Here is a 22,877-nt window from a genome sequence, read left to right as displayed (position 1 = left end):
TCAAAAAAATCGGAAAAATAAAAGTAATTCATTTTAAAATCTTGAAAATACAAATAATATATCAAAAAAATCGGAAAAATAAAACTAATTCATTTTAAAATCTTAAAAATACAATTATATATCAAAAAAATCAAAAAAAATAAAACTAATTCATTTGAAAATCTTAAAAATACAAATAATATATCAAAAAAATCAGAAAAATAAAACTAATTCATTTTAAAATCTTAAAAATACAAATAATATATCAAAAAATTCAGTTCATCGATCCCTTGAAGGTTCGACAAAAGGTTTGATACATCATTCAGTTCATCGACCAAATACAAATCATCCGGATTCGCCATCGTACGTTTTAATTCACATGATCCATTCAACAAAGTTTGGTACAATAAATTATACACATCAATTCTTCCCTTGTGTCCCTGCTTGCTTACGATTGTGCCGTATCCATGGAGCATCCTCATCATTTAACTTAATGCTTGGGTCAGTGTTCACTTTGAAGGGCGGAATTTCACCAAACATATTATAATCTTCTGACATGTCTGTCTTGTCCTCCACTCCCACGATGTTTCTTTTCCCTGAAAGAACAATGTGGCGCTTTGGATCATCGCATGATGTACTGATCGTTTTCTTATCTTTCCGTTTCCTCGGTTTGCTACTCATGTCCTTCAAATAAAAAACCTGAGCGACATCTTTGGCAAGGACGAATGGTTCGTCAAGGTAACCAAGATTGTTGAAATCCACCATTGTCATTCCGTATTGCTCGTCCACCTTTACCCACCTCCTGTTAGCTTGAACCATTTGCACCGGAACAAAGGGACCTTAAAGGAGGGTCCATAGTCAAGTTCCCATATCTCCTCTATGTAACCATAATATGTGACCTTTCGCCCATTCTCGGTTGCTGCATCAAAGCGGACACCACTGTTTTGGTTGGTGCTCTTTTTATCTTGGGCGATGGTGTAAAATGTATTCCCATTTATCTCGTACCCTTGGAAAATCGTTATAGTCGAAGATGGTTTCTTGGCCAACATGTACAGCTGATCTCCAACATCATCATTGTCATTCATTAAATGTTTTCGCAACCAACTGCCGAAAGTCTCCATGTGGGCCTTTCTAATCCAGGATTCAGGCTTCCCCGGGTTGTCCGAGCGTAAAATATTCTTGTGTTGCTCGAAGTACGGAGCCACCAAGCTGGAATTTTGCAGAACTGTGTGGTGTGCTTCAGTCATAGAATGACCGTCCATACATATCGTGGATTCCCTTCCGATCTTGCCTTTTCCACTTAGTCTCCCCTCGTGCCGCGATTGAGGAATACCAATCGGCTTAAGGTCAGGAACATAGTCAATACAGAACTCAATTACCTCCTCATTTCCATAGCCCTTGACGATGCTTCCTTCTGGCCTAGCACGGTTACGAACATATTTCTTTAATACTCCCATGAACCTCTCAAAGGGGAACATATTGTGTAGAAATACAGGACCGAGAATGGAAATCTCTTCGACTAGGTGGAGCAGGAGGTGCGTCATAATATCGAAGAAGGATGGTGGGAACACCAACTCGAAACTGACAAGGCATTGGACCACATCGTTCTGTAATCGTGGTAGATCTTCTGGATTGATTACCTTCTGAGAGATTGCATTGAGGAATGCACATAGCTTCACAATGGCTACTCGAACATTTTCCGGTAGGAGCCCCCTCAAAGCAATCGGAAGCAATTGCGTCATAATCACGTGGCAGTCGTGAGACTTCAGGTTTTGGAACTTTTTCTCCGCCATGTTTATTATTCCCTTTATATTCGACGAGAAGCCAGACGGGACCTTCATACTGCTCAGGCATTCAAAAAAATGACCTTCTCTTCTTTGGTAAGAGCGTAGCTGGCACGACCTTGAAACCATTCCGGATGCCGGTCATCTGGGTCTTTCAAAAGTTGCTGGTCCTGCCGTGCTTCCTTTGTATCATTTGTCTTCCCATACACGCCCAAGAAGCTTAGCAGGTTCACGCAAATATTCTTCGTAACATGCATCACGTCGATTGCAGAGCGGACATCTAGGACTTTCCAATATTCTAGCTCCCAAAATATAGATTTCTTCTTCCACATGGGTGCGTGCCCGTCAACTCCCCGCGGAACTGATTGTTCGCCAGGACCCTTTCCAAAGATGACTTTCAAATCCTTGACCATATCAAACATCTCAGCACCAGTACGTTCCGCAGGCTTCGGCCGGTGATCTGCCTTGCTGTTGAAATGCTTGCCTTTCTTTCTTACGTTATGATTTCGGGGAAGAAATCGACGATGACCCAGGTACACGTTCTTCTTACAATTAACCAAACGTACACTTTCAGTCTCATGTAAGCAGTGCGTGCATGCATTGTATCCCTTATTTGTCTGTCCCGAAAGGTTACTGAGAGCAGGCCAATCGTTGATGGTTACAAAAAGCAACGCTCGTAGGTCAAATTCCTCTCCTTTGTGCTCATCCCAGACACGTACACCAGGTCTGGCCCACAACTGTAAAAGTTCATCAACTAATGGCCTTAGGTACACATCGATGTCGTTCCCGGGTTGCTTTGGACCTTGGATGAGCACTGGCATCATAATGAACTTCCGCTTCATGCACAACCAAGGAGGAAGGTTGTAGATGCATAGAGTCACGGGCCAGGTGCTAGGGCTGGAGCTCTGCTCGCCAAAAGGATTCATGCCATCAGTACTTAGACCAAATCTTATGTTCCTTGCGTCAGCTGCAAAATCTTTGAACACTCTGTCGATCTTTCTCCATAGGGCATACCACATCACCTTGGCGGGAACCCTCTTCCTGGGTTTCTCGCCCTCAACATCGTCACCAGGGTCATCGCCTCTGATATTATAATGCAATGCAGTGCATACAGGGCATTCATTCAAATTCTCGTATTCACCGCGGTAGAGGATGCAGTCGTTAATGCATGCATGCATCTTCAGAACCTCTAAACCTAGAGGGCAGACAACCTTCTTTGCTTTGTACGTACTGGCGGGCAACTCGTTATTCTTCGGAAACATATTCTTCAACATTTTCAGCAAATTTTCAAATGATGAGTCACCTACACCTTCCCGTGCCTTCCATTTTAGCAAATCCAGTGTGCAGCCCAGCTTTCTCAGACTATTATCGCATCCTGGATACAATGACTTTTTGTGATCCTCTAACATGCGATCCAAATTCTCCCTATCCTTGTCAGTTTCGCAGCGTCTCCGTGCATCAGCAATGGTCCGACCAAGATCATCAGCGGGCTCATCATGTGCCTCTTCTTCACCTTCACCTAACCCTTCCCCACCTTCAGCATCATCCTCCATGAAAGTATCACCGAAATGATCATGATAGTTGTCATCGATATCATCCCCTTCTTCATTTTCTTCCATTCTAACCCCTCTTTCTCCATGCTTGGTCCAACAATTATAGGTTCGCATGAAACCGTGCCGAAGCAGGTGCATGTGAACGTCTCTTGAGGAGGAGTAACCCTTCTGATTCTTACAGACAGCACATGGACAGATAATAAAACCTTGCTGCTTGTTCGCATTTGCCACTACGAGGAAATCTTTCAAACCCGTAGTGAACTCGCCGGAGAGTCGGGGACCGTACATCCATTGTCGATTCATCTGCATTATTATTATATAAAGTATATAATTAACCATCATGCATTTGTTAAACTAACTAGCTAGAAATAATACAAATTAAACAATGAACTACACACATGCATATTTTATCAATGACACATGAAAGGTTCAAGTTGCTAACCGCGATCGTGGAGGAAAAATAAATGAGAAAGCTCAAGTGTGGCTCGGACACTTCATATCATGTTTGTTTCAGGCTCTCGGGCATTTCATCGAACACCTTGTGTGCATAGGAGGAACCAAAAGCAAACCCACCACCCCCTTCTGAAAATTGTGAAGTGAGCTGAGTGAAGTGAAGTGAGCTGAGTCCTATATATAGGGATGGGCCTTTAGTCCCGGTTGGCCTGGCCAACCGCGACTAGGATGGGCCTTTAGTCCCGGTTGGCCTGGCCAACCGTGACTAAAGGCCTTCGGGGACCTTTAGTCCCGGTTGGCCAGGCCAACCGGGACTAAAGCCCCTCCCGTCCGCCAGCTGTCGACCGAGCGCGCTGGGCCCAGATAGTTGGTCGCGGGTCTCCTCCCGAACCGCGACTAAAGACCCCTTTTGTCGCGGTTCGATTATTTTGGGGACTAATGGGGGCGTATGGAAGCCTCTTTTTCTACTAGTGGGCCCAAGTGGGGACCACAACCCACCAGGGCGCGCCTGGGGGTCCTAGCGCGCCTAGGTGGGTTGTTCCCATCTGGTGCACCTTCCTCTGATATTATTTGCACCAGAAATTCTTAAATTCAGAAAAAATCGTATTAAATTTTCAGAGCATTCTGAGAACTTTTATTTTTGGGTCATTTTTTATTGCACGGGAAATTCAGAAAACAGACAACACATGCCTTTTTATTTTATTTAACTAATAAAAACAGAAAACAAAAGGTAGGGACAGAAGTTAGTGGTTACTAAATTCATCGACTTCATACCTCTAAAAAATAATCCATTAATAAGTTTGATCAAGTCTTATTAACAACCACTTTCGATTAGCATAAAACCGAAGAACTATCGTAGATCACTAAGTTACCTCACGGGGATATGAATGTCCCCAACAATAAGCATTTCATATTTTTTTTATAGTAGGTAGAAGTATTTGAAAACTTCTAATAGTGATTGTCGGAGATTTTTCCATAACATTAATACCATTCACTTGGAATTGTTTGTTCGGAAAGTGCACTGTATGCTCATTACCATTGATATGAAAAGTGACCTTGCTTTTATTGCAATCAATAACAACCCCTGCAGTATTCAAGAAGGGTCTACCAAGGATAATTGACATGTTGTCGTCCTCGGGCATCTCAAGTATAACAAAGTCAGTCAAAATAGTAACATCAGCAACAACAATGGGCACATCCTCACAAATACAGATAGGTATGGCAGTTGATTTGTCAGCCATTTGCAAAGATATTTCAGTAGGTGTGAGTTTATTCAATTCAAGTCTTTTGTATAAAGAGAAAGGCATAACACTAACACCAGCTCCTAAATCACACAGAGCGGTTTTCACATAATTCTTTTTGATAGAGCAAGGTATAGTTGGTATTCCCGGATCTCCAAGTTTTTTAGGTACTCCATCTTTAAAAGTATAATTAGCAAGCATAGTGGAGATTTCAGCTTTCCGGTATTTTTCTCTTATTTGTGATGATGTATTTCATGTATTTTGCATAAGGAGGCATCTTAAGGATATCAGTCAAGCGAGTACGCAAAAAGACTGGCCTCAACATTTCAGCAAAGCGTTCAAATTCTTCATCATCTTTCTTTTTAGCTGACTTAGGTGGAAAAGGCATAGGTTTTTGAACCCACAGTTCTCTTTCTTTACCGTGTTTTTAGCAATGAAGTCTCTTTTATCATATCTTTTATTCTTAGGTTGTAGGTTATCAAGATCAACCGGTGGTTCTATCTCAACTTCATTGTCTGGTTCTTTATTATTTGGTTGAGCATTTTCATGAACCTCATCATTATCCTTTTCATTATAAGAAGGTGAGCGTTCATTGCCAGATTGAGTTTCAGCATTAGAGATAGAAACTTCATTATCATTATGAGGAGGTTTCTCTATTTCATGTTCACTAGAAGCATGCAAAGTCCTATCATTTTTCTTCTTCTTTTTCTTTTTAGAAGGACTACGTGCATCAGTGTTAGCTCTTTGTGAATCTTGTTCAATTCTTTTTGGGTGTCCCTCAGGATAAAGTGGTTCCTGAGTCATTCTACCTCCTCTAGTCATTATTCTAATAGCATGGTCATTGATATTATTGTTCATTTCATCAAGCAACTCTCTTTGAGATTTAGCAACTTGTTCTAACTGAGTTTGAACCATAGAAGCATGCTTTCCAACACCTCTAACATCATTTGAGATTCTAAATAACAAGTCACTTAAGCGAGCAATCATATCAGAATTGTATTTCAATTGTTTCATAACATTTGCATGTAGTTTTCAAACTCATAAAGGCATTGGCCAGGGTGCATATTGTGACGATTGTCATTATCATTGAACTTCATTAGAGAATTTACCTCTACGACCTTAGGCAGGGGTGGTGTATTAAGCCCATGTGTTTCTTTAATAGGATGTAAATTTTTAACATCCTCAGCTTTAATACCTTTTTCCTTCATAGATTTCTTTGCCTCTTGCATATCTTCAGGACTGAGATATAAAATACCCCTCTTCTTTGGAGTGGGTTTAGGCGGTGGTTCAAGAAGAGTCCAATCATCATAATTTTTCAATATGTTATTCAATAATTCTTCAGCTTGCCCAATAGTTCGTTCCCTAATAACACAACCAGCACAACTATCTAGGAAATCCCTAGAAGCATCGGTTAGTCCATTATAGAAGATATCAAGTATTTCATTTTTCTTAAGAGGATGATCAGGCAAATCATTAAGTAATTGGCAAAGACTCCCCCAAGCTTGTGGGAGACTCTCTTCTCTAATTTGCACAAAGTTAAATATTTCCTGTAAAGCAGCTTGTTTCTTATGAGCAGGGAAATATTTTTCAGAGAAGTAATAAATCATATCCTGGGGAGCAAGAGTGTTGTACCAAGGTTTAGCATCACCCTTTAATGAGAACGGAAATAACTTGAGGATAAAGTAATAGAAAGTCTTCTCATCATGATTAAAAAGGGTGGCTATGTCATTTAACTTAGTAAGATGTGCCACAACAGTTTCTGTTTCATAACCATGGAAAGGATCAGATTCAACCAAAGTAATTAACTCTGGGTCGACAGAGAATTCATAATCCTTATCATCAATAAAGATAGGTGAAGTAGCAAACTTAGGATCGCATTTCATTCTATCATTCAGAGATTTTTCTTTATACTTGCATAATAGTTTCTCTAGATCATCGCTATCCTTACAAGCAAGAATATCTCTAGTTGTCTCCTCAATCATAACATAACCTTCCGGTACCTTAGGCAATTCATATCTAGGAAGGCTAGTTCTAGCGGGTGTTTCAGGAGTTTCAGTTTCAAGCTCATCATCAGACTCAACAACATCATGTTGTATTACTCTAGCAATTTATTCATCAAGAAAGTCACCAAGTGGCACATCATCATCATCATCAAGCAAGGTACTAGCATCATCATAAGCATTATCCATAGCAGAAGTAGCATCATCAATAACTTGCGACATATCAGAATTGATAGCATGTGGTGGTGTTGCAAGTTTACTTATAACAGAGGGTGAATCTAAAGCAGAACTGGATGGCAGTCCCTTACCTCCCCTCGTCTTAGAGGGATAAATCTTAGTCTTAGCATCCTTCAGATTCTTCATAGTGATAAATTGATAATAATCCCAAGTGCCTCAAAAAATATAGCTATGCTCCCCGGCAACGGTGCTAGAAAAGGGTCTTGATAACCCACAAGTATAGGGGCTCGCAACAGTTTTCGAGGGTAGAGTACTCAACCTAAATTTATAGATTCGACACAAGGGAAGCCGAAGAATATTTGAAGGTATTAGCAGCTGAGTTGTCAATTCAACCACACCTGGGGATTAATTATCTGCAGCAACGTGATCAGTAGCAAAGTAATATGACAGTTTTGATAGTAGTGACAACAGTAATAGTAACGGTAACAGCGATAGCAGTAGTTTTGTAGCAAGTGCAATCGTAAGGATAGCAGTAGTAACTTAGCAAGAACAATATAAGATAAATTCGTAGGCATTGGATCGGTGACTTGTTGGATGATATTCATCATGAGACAGTTATAACCTAGGGCGATACGACACTAGCTCCAGTTCATCAATATAATGTAGGCATGTATTCCGTAAATAGTCATACGTGCTTACGGAATGAACTTCCATGACATCTTTTGTCCTACCCACCCGTGGCAGCGGGGTCTATAAGGAAACTAAGGGATATTAAGGCCTCCTTTTAATAGAGAACCGGAACAAAGCATTAACACCCGATGAATACATGAACTCCTCAAACTACGGTCATCACCGGGAGTGGTCCCGACTATTGCCACTCCGGGGTTGCCGGATCATAACACGTAGTAGGTGACTATAACTTGCAAGATCGGATCTAGAACATGGATATAATGGTGATAACATAAACGGTTCAAATCTGTAATCATGGCACCCGGGCCCAAAGTGACAAGCATTAAGCATGGAAAAGTCATAGCAACATCAATCTTAGAACATAGTGGGTACTAGGGATCAGGCCCTAACAAAACTAACTCGATTACATGATGAATCTCATCGAACTCCTCACCGACCAGCGAGCCTACGAAGAAATTACTCACTCCCGGTGGGGAGCATCATGGAATTGGCGATGGAGAAGGGTTGGTGATGACGAAGAACGAAGACCGCACTCTTTAGAGCCCCAAACAGACTCCAGATCTGGCCTCCCGATGAAGAACAGGAGGTGTCGGCGGCTCCGTCTCGTGGATCGCGATAATTCTTTCTCCTTTATTTTTTTCCTGGAAATATACGATTTTATAGCGTCGGTTTCAGGGTCTGTGGGGCCACTAGGTGGGGACAACCCACCTGGGCATGCTAGGAGGGGGGGGGGGCGCCCTGGTGGGTTGTGCCCACCCAGGTGCCCCCCTCTGGTGGATCTTGGCTCCAGAAATTCTCTTTATTGATATAAAAATTCCTCGCAAAGTTTCGTTCCATTCCGAGAACTTTTATTTCTGCACAACAACAACACCATGGTAGTTCTGCTGAAAACAGCGTCAGTCCAGGGTTAGTTTCATTCAAATCATGCAAATTAGAGTCCAAAACAAGAGTAAAAGTGTTAGGTAAAGTAGATACATTGGAGACGTATTAGAAATCTCGGTAATACAACATCGTGAATAGCTTGCAAGCATGTGACCAATGAGTTTGGTCATGGGGATCTTGTATTACAGAATGAGTAAAGAGAGTTGCTGATAACGAGATTGAACTATGTATGGAGATACCGACGATCAAATCTCAGACAAGTAACATATCACTGGACAAAGGGAATTGTATACGGGATTAATTGAATCCTCGACATCGTGGTCCAACCAATAAAGATTTTCATTGAATATGTGGGAGTCAATATGGGCATCTATGTCCCGCTACTGATTATTGATTGAAGAGGAGCCTCGGTCATGTCTGCATGTTCTCGAACCCATAGGATCATACACTTAACGTTCAACAATGCTAGGGTATGATGACCCACAAGTATAGGGGATCAATTGTAGTCCTTCTGATAACCCAACGAGGAGCAGAAGGAAATGACAAGTGGTTTCAGCAAGGTAATTTCGGCAAGCACTGAAATAGTTGGTAACAGGTAGTTTGATAGCAAGATAATATGTAACGGACAAGTAACGGTAACGGTAAATAAAGTGCAGCAAGGAAGCCCAATCCTTTTGTGGCAAAGGACAGGCCAAAATGGTCTCTTATAATAAGCAAAGCGTTCTTTAGGGCACACAGGAATTTCATCTAGTCACTTTCATAATGTTGGTTTGATTTGCGTTCGCTACTTTGAAAATTTGATATGTGGGTGGACCGGTGCTTGGTTGCTGTTCTTACTTGAACAAAACTCTCACTTATGATTAACCCCCTCGCAAGCATCCACAACTACAAGAAAAGTATTAAGATAAAATCTAACCATAGCATTAAACATTCGGATCCAAATCGGTCCCTTACGAAGTAGCACATAAACTAGGATCTAAGATTCTGTCACTTTAGCAACCCATCATCTAATAACTACTCCACAATGCATTCCCTTAGGCCCAAAAATGGTGAAGTGCCATGTAGTTGACGTTCACATGACACCACTAACGAAATCACAAGATACATATCGACAAAATATCGAACACATATCAAGTTCACATGATTACTTGCAACATGATTTCTCCCGTGACCTCAAGAACAAAAGTAACTACTCACAAATGATAATCATGGTCAAGATTAGAGGGGTATTAAATAGCATAATGGATCTGAACATATAATCTTCCACCAAATAAACCATATAGTAATCAACTACAAGATGTAATCAACACTACTAGTCACCCACAGGTATCAATCTGAGGTTCCGATACAAAGATTGAACACGAGAGATGAACTAGGGTTTGAGAGGAGATGGTGCTATTGAAGATGTTGATGGATATTGATCTCCCAAAGATGAGAGGGTTGTTGGTGATGACGATGGCTTCGATTTTCCCCTCCGGGAGGGAAGTCCCCCGGCGGAATCATTCCACCGGAGGGCAAAAGTACTCCTGCCCAAGTTCCGCCTCGATACGGCGGCGCTCCGTCCCAAAAGTCCCCCCCTTATTTTTTCTAGGTCAAAATGACCTATATACCAGAAGATGGGCACTAGAGGTGGGCTTGGCTGACCACAACCCACTAGGGTGCGCCTAGGGGGCCAGGCGCGCCCTCGTGTCTTGTGGTCACCAGGTGCCCCCTCCGGTAGTTATTTGCTCCAGTATTTTTTTATTCCAAAATAATTCTCCGTAAATTTTCAGCTCATTTGGAGATGTACAGAATAGGTGCCCTGACGTAGCTTTTTTAGGTCCAGAATTTCAGCTGCCGGTATTCTCCCTCTTTGTGTAAACCTTTTATATTATGAGAGAAAAGGCATTAGAATTACTCCATAAAGCATTATTATGCATAAAAACAATATAAATAACAGTAGGAAAACATGATGCAAAATGGACGTATCAACTCCCTCAAGCTTAGACCTCGCTTGTCCTCAAGCGAAAACCGATATCGAAAAACATGCCCACATGCTTAGAGAGATAGGTGTCGATAAAAACAAAATACAGACATAGTAGCATCATGCTCATTATTATAACAACAACAAACTTTATTATAGAACTTTATCATGTAAACTCATGATATAACTTCTCATGAACAAGTAACAATTCATCAGAACATCGAAGTAAAAGCATAAATTCTATTGAAAACCAACAAACTATGTTCTCAGTCAACTTTGCAACTACAATTCATCATATTTTTAGGAAGGTTCTCGTATTGGAGGCTTTTGGCAAGTCCATATACTCAACCATCATTTAATCTTCTATGATTGCTAACACTCACTGCATACACATGAACAAAAAGTTTCAACCGAACACATGGAAAGATAGGGGCTTATAGTTTTGCCTCCCAACTTATTCACCTCAAGGATGATGTCAACAATAATAACTCATGCCCACTCATATCCAACTTGATATATGTGCCTAGATCTTTCCCCGATACATCCATTTTGCATCATGTTTTCCTACTATTATTTATGATGTTTTTATGCATAATAATGATTTTTGGAGTAATTCTAATGCCTTTTCTCTCATAATATGCAAGGTACACACAAAGAGGGAGAACTCCGGCAGCTGGAAATCTGGACCTGGAAAAGCTACGGCAGGCTACCTATTATGCACAACTCCAAACAAGCTGATACTTTACGAATAATTTCTATGGAATATATGAGGAATACTTTACGTCGACTACATGGCACTTCACAATATTTGGGCCTAAGGGAATGCATTGTGGAGTAGTTATTAGATGATGGGTTGCGAGAGTGACAGAATCATAACCCCTAGTTTATGCGCTATTTCGTAAGGACCGATTGGATCCAACAGTTTAATGCTATGGTTAGAATTTATTCTTAATACTTTTCTCGTAGTTGCGGATGCTTGCGAGGGGGTAAATCATAAGTAGGAGGTTTGTTCAAGTAAGAACAACACCTAAGCACCGGTCCACCCACATACCAAATTATCAAAGTAGCGAACACAAATCGAATCAACATGATGAAAGTGACTAGATGAAATTCCCGTGTACCCTCAAGAATGCTTTGCCTATTATAAGAGACCGTTTTGGCCTGTCCTTTGCCTCAAAAGGATTGGGCTAGCTTTCTGCTCTTTTGCTACTATTATCGTTACTTGCTCGTTACAAATTATCTTGCTATCAAACTACTCTGTTACTTACAATTTCAGCACTTGCAGACATTACCTTGCTGAAAACCACTTGTAATTTCTTCTGCTCCTCGTTGGGTTCGACACTCTTACTTATCAAAAAGAGCTACAATTGATCCCATATACTTGTGGGTCATCATTCCCCACCACATGATGCTTGGAAAAAGAGAAAATAAAAAGGAATAGGGAAGAATACTTTGACTCTTGCATTAGAAGGAAATACATAAAGTAAAAGATAGGCCCTTCGCAGAGGGAAGCAGAGGTTGTCATGCGCTTTTAGGTTTGTATGCTCAATCCCTTACTGCAAAAGAACGTTATGTTATGTTGCCCCTTATGACTGAGGGAGTCCTGGATTAAGGGGTCCTCGGACGTCTGGCCTGTTGGACATGGGCCGGACTGATGGGCCGTGAAGATACAAGACAAAAGACTCTCTCCCGTGTCCGGATGGGACTCTCCTTGGCGTGGATGTCAAGCTTGGCGTTCGGATATGAAGATTCCTTTCTTTGTAACCGACTTTGTACAACCCTAGTCCCGTCTGGTGTCTATATAAACCGGAGGGTTTAGTCCGTAGAGGTAATCACAATCATACATGCTAGACATCTAGGGTTTTAGCCATTACGATCTCATGGTAGATCAACTCTTGTAATGCTCATATTCTCAAGATCAATCAAGCAGGAAGTAGGGTATGACCTCCATAGAGAGGGCCTGAACCTGGGTAAAACATCGTGTCCCCTGTCTCCTGTTACCATCGACCTTAGACGCACAGTTCGGGACCCCCTACCCGATATCGGCCGGTTTTGACACCGACATTGGTGCTTTCATTGAGAGTTCCGCTGCGACGTCAAAGACAAGATTGATGGCTCGCCTTGTTATCAAGGACAGTATCACCTCCGTGGGAGCAATGGCCTCAGGCCAAACCCTCCGGTTGGGCGGCTTTACCATGACTGCCCGTCCGGCCGTTAAGCCGACGATGACTTCTCGGGTCATCAAAGATCGCCTCCGTGTCGACTCTGAATACTCCCAACGGATGGATCCGACGGAGTTGTCGTCTTTAAACGAACTCCTGGATCGCATCGCCGCCTTGAGGGTCGCTACAGACTATGATCGGATTGGGCTTAAACCCAATCAGAGAGAAATCAAATCTCCGCCGATCACCCATCAGATAGCAGTAGTAGAGGAGCAAAACAACAACTCTTCCTCTATATTGAGGATGAACTAAGTTCGGATTTCCGAGCTCGAGGAGCCGGATACCTATCCTCCGAACCTAGAATCGGCTAGTGGACCTGAAAAATCAGCTGATATCCCGGAGCCCGAACTATTAAGCTCAAAAGTTTCTCAAACTCCAGATCCCAAATTGGGTCAGGGTTCGGATTTAAAGCCACCCACCCACCAAGATATACGCGAACTCACATACATACGGCAGCTGTCTCAGGAAACAGTCCATCACTTTTGGGCCAGATTCCTCCTTGTCAAAGACAAGATTTAAGACTGCCGCGACAAAGACGCGATCTCAGTATTCTGCAATAATTGCACGGACGAAGGAATCCTCAATGCCATCAACCGCCGTCGCATATTACACTTTGCTGACTTGGCAACCATAGTACAAAAGTACTGCACAATGAAAGCGCCTGGAAAACTCAGGCAGCTTGCTGGGAACCACCGGTTTCCACTCAACCCCTCGCCCGGGCAAAAAGGATGCACCCTCGCGGGGCACCTGACCCAGTAGTAAAGAAATCTAGGCCCATTACGGGGCACGGAACCATTCTGGAGGGATGGCTCGATAGGCCATGCAAAATACACACAACATCGGATACCATACCAACCCACAGCCTTAGAGCATGTTGGATACTCCGGCAAGTGGCCAAGAGCAGCGAGGATATCCTCACCGAAAATACCTCAGAGCAACACCCCCCGGAAGACGACGACCTCAGGGTATTGACGGTCTTCGAGACTTTCGCTTCAAAAAATCGGCGCAATAGGGCCCTCCGCGACCTCGCCGAAGTCTGCCAAGTCACAGCAATAAACCCTTGGAACGACACGGCCATAACTTTCAATGCCAGTGACGAACCAAAATTCCGGACAGTCCGGGCACCAGCCGCCTTGGTCCTCAATCCAATTGTGGATGGTTTTCGGCTCACCAAAGTGCTCATGGATGGCGGCAGCGGACTAAACCTCATCTACGAGGACACACTCAACAAAATGGAAATAGACAGGAGCCGCATCGAGCAAAGTAGCACGACCTTCTGAGGAATCATTCCCAGTTGGGAGGCGCGATGCGTGGGAAAAATCACGCTCGACGTGGTATTCGGCACGCCGGAGAATTATCGGTCCGAAGAATTATCGGTCCGAAGAGATAACCTTCCAAGTGGCCCCTTTCAACAGTGGATATCACGCCCTATTGGGGCGAGATGCATTTACACGCTTCCAAGCTATACCTCATTACGGGTACATGAAGCTCAAGATGCCCGGGCCCAATGGTATTATCACTCTTGCCAGTGATCCGGACATAGCACTCTGCGCCAAAAAAACCCGCATCCCTGGCCCTGGAGGCACTGTCTGAAGCCCTCGTGGCCGAAGAGTTAATCGCGCTGCGCTCCACGGTGGACAGGGACAACATAATCCTGGATAAGCGACCCAAATCCACCTCCTTTAAACCAGCAAATGAAATAGTCAAATTTCAGGCCCACCCGACGGACCCCAAGAAGACAACATCCATCAGGGCATAGCTGGACCCAACGGTTGACGCCGTGCTACGAGAGTTCCTGCGCGAGAACTGGGACATATTCGCCTGGCACCCTTCTGATATGCCAGGAATCCCACACAGGTTGGCCGAACACAACGTCAACATATTGAATGGATATAAACCGGTCAAGCAAACACTGCGGCGCTTTTCCGAACCCAAACGACAAGCTATGGGGGAGGAGCTAGCCAAGTTAATCGAGGCCGGATTCATCAGGGAAATAAAACACCCGGACTGGCTAGCAAACCTGGTGATGGTGCCAAAGAAGGATAAATCCTGGCGCCTATGCGTCGATTTCAAAGACCTCAACAAGGCCTGCCCTAAGGATCCCTTCCCCCTCCCTCGCATCAATCAGATTATTGATGCTACTCCAGGACACAATTCACTGTGTTTCCTCGACGCATACTCCGGATACCATCAAATCAAAATGAAGGAGTCCGACCAAGCCGCAACGGCATTCATTACCCCATATGGACCGTTCTGCATCAACACTATGCCCTTCGGACTTAAAAACGCCGGCGCCACCTACTAACGCATGATTCAAACATGCCTAGAGAAACAGATCGGCAAGACAGTTGAAGCATATGTGGACGACATCGTCATCAAAACTAGGCATGTCGAGTCACTGATAGATGATCTGCGTCTCACATTCGACAACCTCCGTACATATGACATCAAGCTCAATCCGAAAAAGTGTGTTTTCGGCGTTCCCGCCGGAAAACTGCTGGGCTTCATCATCTCCAATAGAGGAATTGAGGCAACTCTAGCCAAAATCCGAGCTTTGTCACAATTGGCTACACCAACAGACCTGAAACAGGTCCAAAAACTAGCCAGATGTGTGGTAGCTTTAAGCCGCTTTATCTCCAGGCTAGGAGAGAAAGCATTGCCACTTTATCGCCTTCTCCAACGCACCGACCACTTCGAGTGGACGGATGTGCCAACGACCGGACTGGAAGAAATAAATGCTCTTTTAGCGAGCAACCCAATCCTGGCCGCACCGAACGTCGGCGAACCCATGTTATTATACATATCGGCAACACACCAGGTTGTGAGTGTGGTGCTCGTCGTCGAACGAGAGGAGGACGGACACAAATTGCCGCTTCAGAAGCCGGTATACGACGTATCCACAGTCCTCACACCATGCAAATCCCGGTACCCTCATTACCAAAAGATAGTATACGCGGTCTTCATGGCATCCCGGAAGCTACGACACTACTTTCAAGAGTGTACAATCACGGTGGCTTCCAAAGTACCACTCAATGACATAATAAACAACCGCGATGCCACGGGCCGGATTGCCAAGTGGGCCATTGAGCTCCTTCCATTCGACATAACATACAAACCGCGTCGGGCCATTAAATCCCAAGTACTGGCCGACGTCGTCGCCGAATGGACAGAGGCCGAACTCCCTAAAGAGTACGACACATACTCCAACTGGGTCATGCACTTCGATGGTTCCAAAATGCTGGCGGGCTTAGGAGCGGGCGTTGTCTTAACGTCCCCCACCGGAGACACAGTTCAGTACATTCCCCAAATATTATACACAGACTCCAACAATGCAGCCGAATATGAGGCCTTATTGCGTGGTCTTCGGATGGCTGTCTCCATGGGCATACAACGCCTGGAGGTGCGCGGGGATTCAAACCTCACAATATCCCAAATAAATGGAGATTTCGACGCCAAAGATCCGAAGATGGCGGCCTATCGTAACGTCGTTCTCAAAATGTCGGCTCGGTTCGAGGGGCTCGAGTTTCATCATGTGGCTTGAGAGAGTAATCAAGCGGCGAATGTCCTTGCTCGTATCGGCGCCAAGCGCGACCCCGTCCTGCCTAACATATTCCTGGAAAGGCTCTTCAAGCCATCCGTGGTGTGGCAAGGGGAGAGCGGCAACACCAGTCCAGATCCGATTATACCCCCAGATTCCGAATACAATACCGATATCTACGGGGGCTCAGCCACTGAAATAACACCATCGGCCCATCTTATCATGGCAGTAATTGCCCCATGCACTACAAAAAAATATACTTCCGTGATGATACGTGTTTGTCACAGTAGGTCACGTTTTCTGTCATGCATGTACATCCATGACAAATTTATGACAGAATCAAGATAGTCATACCTGTGCTGTCATAGAAGTGTTCCATGACATTACCAAAATTATCATCACGGAAGTGTCCACTTCCATGACGATAAATCGCGTGTCACAGAAGTGCTTTCGTCAAGGGTGACCGACACGTGGCATCCACCGTAACGGAACACCGTTAAGCTATCGGGTCCGGTTTTGGATCCGATAACCCGTTAACAGCCCCGGCCAATGGGGATTTTCCACGTGTAAAATCATCATTGGGTGGAGGAAACACGTGTCGGCTCACCGTTGGACAGATGTCATCCACTCATTGGACCCAAAGCGCCTACGATACGTCGACACGTGGCACGGCCCAACAGAGGCCCATTCCTATGAAAAGGCCGGCCCGTTTGACTTGTTCAAAAGGTGGCGGGCCGGCCCACGACAAGCTTGTTAACGACCTGTTCGCATCTAGCCCATTTACAGCCTGCTACCCAGGGCCCGTTTACGGCCTATCCGAATTAGGCCCAGTAGCGTCATCTGGGCCATCCAATATAATTCCAGCCCGTTTTAACTTCCGGCCCATGTATGGCCCATGACGTCTTTCGGCCCATATGAGGCCCTTAGTAACCCTCGGCCCCTTAACGGCCCATGGTAAAACTGGCCCGTTATGAACCGTGTATCACTTTATACCCATTAACGGCCCATTATTCCGTTGGGTCGTTTCCAGCCCATGTTATCTTTCGGCCTTCTCAGGGCCCATTTATTCTTGGGCTCATTTCCAGCATTTGGTTACTTACGGCCCGTTACTGTCGTTTTCTGCTTGTGGGCCAAATTCAGCCCGTGGTTACAGTCGGCCCGTTTGTGGCCCGTTAATACGTTGGGCCGTTTTCATGTCAAAAAAAAACCCGTTGGGCTGTTTTCATAGAGTTATCTAATATGGCCTATTAACGGCCCGTTATTGTCCACGAATAGTACGGCCCATGATTGGCGAAATGATGATACGCCCCGTAGAAGGCCCATGGATCATACGGCCCGTAAAAGCCCCATGGATCGTACGGCCCATAGAAGGCCCATGGATCCTATGGCTCGTATAGAAGGCCAATGGATCCTACGGCCCGTAGAAGGCCCATGGATCATACGGCCTGCAGGAGGCCCATGGTTACAAGAGTCCGTGTGTTGCCATGATTATTTTGGCCTAGTTTCCAAAAATAGGTTATTGTGGCCACTAGAAAGACACAGAAAAAGAACTGCAGTGACTACAAGAAAACAACTAAACAAGACAATAAGGAAATAAATAAGCAAGCAATTAACGCTAGCCTATTACCTTTTTTACACATATTACATCCATTGGGCATCAAAGTTCGCCACCAGTGCAAATATAGGGAACAAAGCAGCATATTACATACACTGGGCGTCAAAATTGGCCACCAGTGCAAATAAACACGGCAGCAAAACAAGAGCATAACTGAAATAACTTCAGAAGAGCTCAAGAAACGTGGTATCCACCATGCTGGCAATAAGCTTAGCAAGCTTATTAGCTTTGTCCTGTTTGGCGCTAAAATCCTCCAACGCTTGCTGTTGCACCAGAAAGTATGCATCTGAATGCTCCAGGGACTTCCGCAGTCCTTCCGCTTCTTGTCGTAGCACAGCTGATCGATGTCTTTCAGCTTGTAGTTGAGACTCAAGAAACCGAACTGATTCAGACAGTGCGTTAGAATAGCTTGTGCAAGCGGTAGTGGCCAGTAACTCGAACACTAAACAATGACAGGACTTTGGGGTTGTCTCACTGTCTTCGAGATAGTCTTCCTTAGCTGTTTTATCAGCTTTGTTGGAGATCAACAAGGATGTGTCACTATCCTAAACCTTATCTGCATTACTTCCTTTACCATTGCTTAATAAGGTACTCTTCCCCAATATTCTGTCAGCATTCTAAAAGAAGAAACAAGCAGACACATAACAGGTTTAGCATGTACTAGTATATGAAACTCATTTCGGTGAACCAGTTCATTAGTAAGGTGGACAGGATTAAATACCAAGTCTTCTATTGCCAAGTACTAGTACATAATAAAAGCATCAAACAAACATATATCTATGTCCTATGGTCACTGCGTTGTCTTGCCAAATCAAAATAGAGACACGGTTCAAATTATATCAGTTCAAGACAAAGCAGCAGTGAAAGAATACAAAGCATGGGAAACTACACGGCACAACAAGATTTCAGATGGGTACCACGGGTCTACATGTACAACAACACTATTGGCTCTGTTGTGATGCTAGTAATGTGCTTGATATGAGAAGTCAACTGTATACACAATTGAAATTGAAATCAACAGAGCTATTGATAAGAGCAAGCCTGTTAAAGAAACATGCATGAACATACCTGCTGTGCCATTGGAGTTTCGATTGGATCCTTCAATTTAAAAATAAGTTTGTATGAGTAAATACAATGATACAAGAGCAAAGCAGTATGCACGATAGCAATCATAGTTAAATAAGGCGCACCTAAGCGAGCGCTTAAGCGCACCTAGGCTCTAGGCGTTGGCGAAACGCATTGCGCATAACTACGCTTAATCTGTGCATAACTGAGCATAAGCATGCGCTTTGGTCAGTAAAGCGCAAGGCGCTGGCAAAACGCACAATTAATGCCTAGCGCTTTTTTGAACTATGATAGCAATGGAATCTTAAATTAGAACAGTTGTTCTTCAGGTTTAGGCACTTGTTCTACATGAACAGAGTACAGTAAGACGCAAGAATATAATACTTAAAAATACAAAATGAGCTCATAGACCTTACCACATTCTTGGTTCGGGACCAGTACAGAACAAGGCGTTCCCAGTCATCGTCCAGTAAATGTGTCTCAGGAGAACGTAAGGGAATTTGATGAGTTTCTTTGCCGGTGAAGTACGTTTTCTTCAGGTAATTCCGATACTGCCACCAAGCATTCTTGAAGATAGCAGAGGTATTAGCACAGGTTACCTCATCCTGAGTTTCCAAATCGGTCCTTCTCTATAGAGAAAAATGGGAAAAATTTGCTGTATTATAACCATCATGGAGGTAGGATGTATGGGACAAAGCAAAGTAATTGCCATGAATAACATTACTTACACATAACTCCTGGACAAACACCTGCAACTGGCATTTTCCTTCATCTTTAGTATAATATTTCCAAGATGGGAAGATACGCACATACGATTTAACAACATCAAATGCGATAGATGCTAAACTACGACTAGATGGTTGTGCTTCCTCCACAGGAATAGGCGTACTAACTGGTGAAGTTGGGGTTCGCCGTGGTAGTACTGGCCCTTTGGGCACTGGAGCTGCCTTACTAACTGCTCTTGTTTGGGAGCTCTGTGGTGGAGATGGTGCTGTGTCAACAGGAACCGGGTTACTATCTGCTGGGGTTGGGGTTAGATTGGGTGAAGCTGGTTCTCTGTCCATCGCAGTAGGGGTACAATCTGTGAGAGTTTGGGTTATGTGTGGTAGGGCTGGTTCTCGTGCATGTACAACTGGGCTGCTATCTCCACCAAGAGGTAGCACTGTTTTATTTGAAGACCGTGTTTTTAGTCTGCTAGATGCTGACATCACCCGCTCCAATTCAAATGGCTGATAAACAGGAAACATAGTTGAATGTACAGACATTGTATGAGAGACAGATGCAATAGATAGTGTGGAAAAAAGAGGGCATGAAATATTTGACATGTATATTGTTTAACTAAAACGGATAACATGACATAATTTCACATATATGATGTCTATCTAGACTGGATAGCATAGCATAACATAATTTAAAGATATGATGAATAACTAAACAGGATCGCATGACATAATTCACCTACATGTTATCTAAGTAATCAGGATCGCATCATTTAATTCACATATGTGATTTATATGCTAAACAGAGGGCATTAGATATGATGTCTGAACTAAGAACATGGTGTTGAATATTGTGTATATGATGTCTAAACTATGCAATGCAAGACACCATATGCATGATATGAGCAGTATAACCGTGCCATGTTAGAGCATACACCTCGGTGGGGGAATAGGACTGGTCATCTGTCTCTGAATCCATCTCCGAGGAGCTATTGGGACCCAACAAGATTTCTGCTTCGACAAGTAGCACTGTTTGCTTTGAAGGCCTTGTTTTCACTCCAGATTTTTCAATCTCCCACTCAAATGGCTGATTCACAGGAAGAGTAGTTTAATGTACAAACATTGTCGACAAATGGAAATGTAATGAAGAAAAGGATGGGCAAGATATCATTCAAATATATGATGCCTGGTTAAACAGGATGGCATTGCACATTTCATGTATATTATGGCTGGCTAAAAGACATGAGACTGCATAATTCCCATATATGATATAGAAACTAAACAGGTGGCACTACAGAACATGTCTAAACTAAGGAGATGACATATATGATGTCAAAAGTAGGCACTGCAAGGCAACATATGCATGATATGACTAACATCATCATGCCAAGGTAGAGAAAACACCTTGGGGGGTAAATAGGAGTGGTCTGCGGCGTCTGAATCCGCCTCAGAACAGATATCTTCCTCCGGATTACAATCTGGAGAGGAGTGGGGAGGGTTTGCCATTGAACCCACCATGGAGCAATGTCTGCATGACATTGTATTGCCACGCAAAACTCTTCTCTTTTTCTCTACATGTTCAGCATGACTGTGTACAATATCTGACATGCATACGAAAAAATATGGTGAGATTATGTAAGGAGAGCATGCAGAAATTTAGAGTAATGGTAACAACCAGTGGATGGATCCAAAAATAATGATTTAGCAGGCTGATGATTGCTTTAATTTAATAAAAAGACAGATGATGATTGCTTTACTATTTGTTTCCCACCCAAGATGAACAACATAGCCATACCCTAGGTGAATCAGATATTAGACAGAGATACTATTCATTGCTTACTCGATATGTGCCCCACAACTAATTTAGAACTCAAGTTTCAACATTAATTTGGACCTAACTTGGAGTCCAAGAGGTGAACAGGATGATAAAGTAGCAGGTAATTTTAAGCAATGCATAACATAAGTAGAAACAAAAGAGTGCGACCTCTCTTGTGGACCCGTGTACTCCTCAGGTTCATCTGCTGAGTCGATGATGGTGATGCCGTTGCAGTGGGTGCCGGCGGCAGGGAAGGAGATCTGAGGCGGCGAAAGACGGTCAGGAGTCGTGATGTATGGTTTGGTGGATGTTTCTGTCGATGAAGCAGCTCAGTTGAGGTGGACGACGTCGCGGCAGGAGTAGGACAAACCACACAAAGTTCCCTTCAACACCTACCTGTAACTGAAGTAATTCTGTAAGGGCTCATTTGGCTTGCACGATTCTAAAAACGCAGGGATAGGAAAAACACCGGAATAGGATAGGAATACACATGGTAAACAGAGCATTTGTAAACACAAGATTTCTGTCAACTTGAGTGTTTGGTTTACAGGAATTGGAAGAGCAGAGGAATGCAAAGAAACATGGCCAAAATAAAGTGAAACCATACGAAAGCGTGTACAGTTAGAATGTTATTCTGCCACAAATGCACTTGGTCTTGTTTTCATGCATAGGATTTTGAAAAGTAGGTCCAGGTGGATGTTTTGCTTCATTCCTTTCAACAAAATGCATGAATAATTGAATAGTAGAGTGCCATTGGAAAATTCCCTATTGCTATGTTTTTCCGTTGAACCAAAATAGCCCTATTGGATCGACATGAATGTATAATAATAAGTGATGCAACAAGTGTACAACCTCTTTGCCGTAGCCGTGTCGACCTCGGCATCATTGGGTTGGTCGCTGAAGCAGTTGAGGCAGAGGTGGCTGTCGGAGGTGTGGAGGAAGATCTGAGGAATCTGTAGACGACGTCCAGGGCACTGCTCTATTGTGATGGATCGTTCTATCATTGGAGCAGCCCCGGTGAGCCGTAAGACGTGAAGGCTGAAGCGGCACAAGACAGACAACGTCAATCTCAAGTGGGATTCTAATAGCATCTCCAATAGATGATGTAAAATACATGTAAAATTTACATCACCAAAAACCACCTGACTACAACAGATGAGGTAAAAACTGTTGACTCTGA

This window comes from Triticum aestivum, chromosome 1D, assembly GCF_018294505.1.
Source record: "Triticum aestivum cultivar Chinese Spring chromosome 1D, IWGSC CS RefSeq v2.1, whole genome shotgun sequence".
Lineage (NCBI taxonomy): Eukaryota > Viridiplantae > Streptophyta > Magnoliopsida > Poales > Poaceae > Triticum > Triticum aestivum.
Note: the sequence above shows the minus strand (reverse complement) of the source record.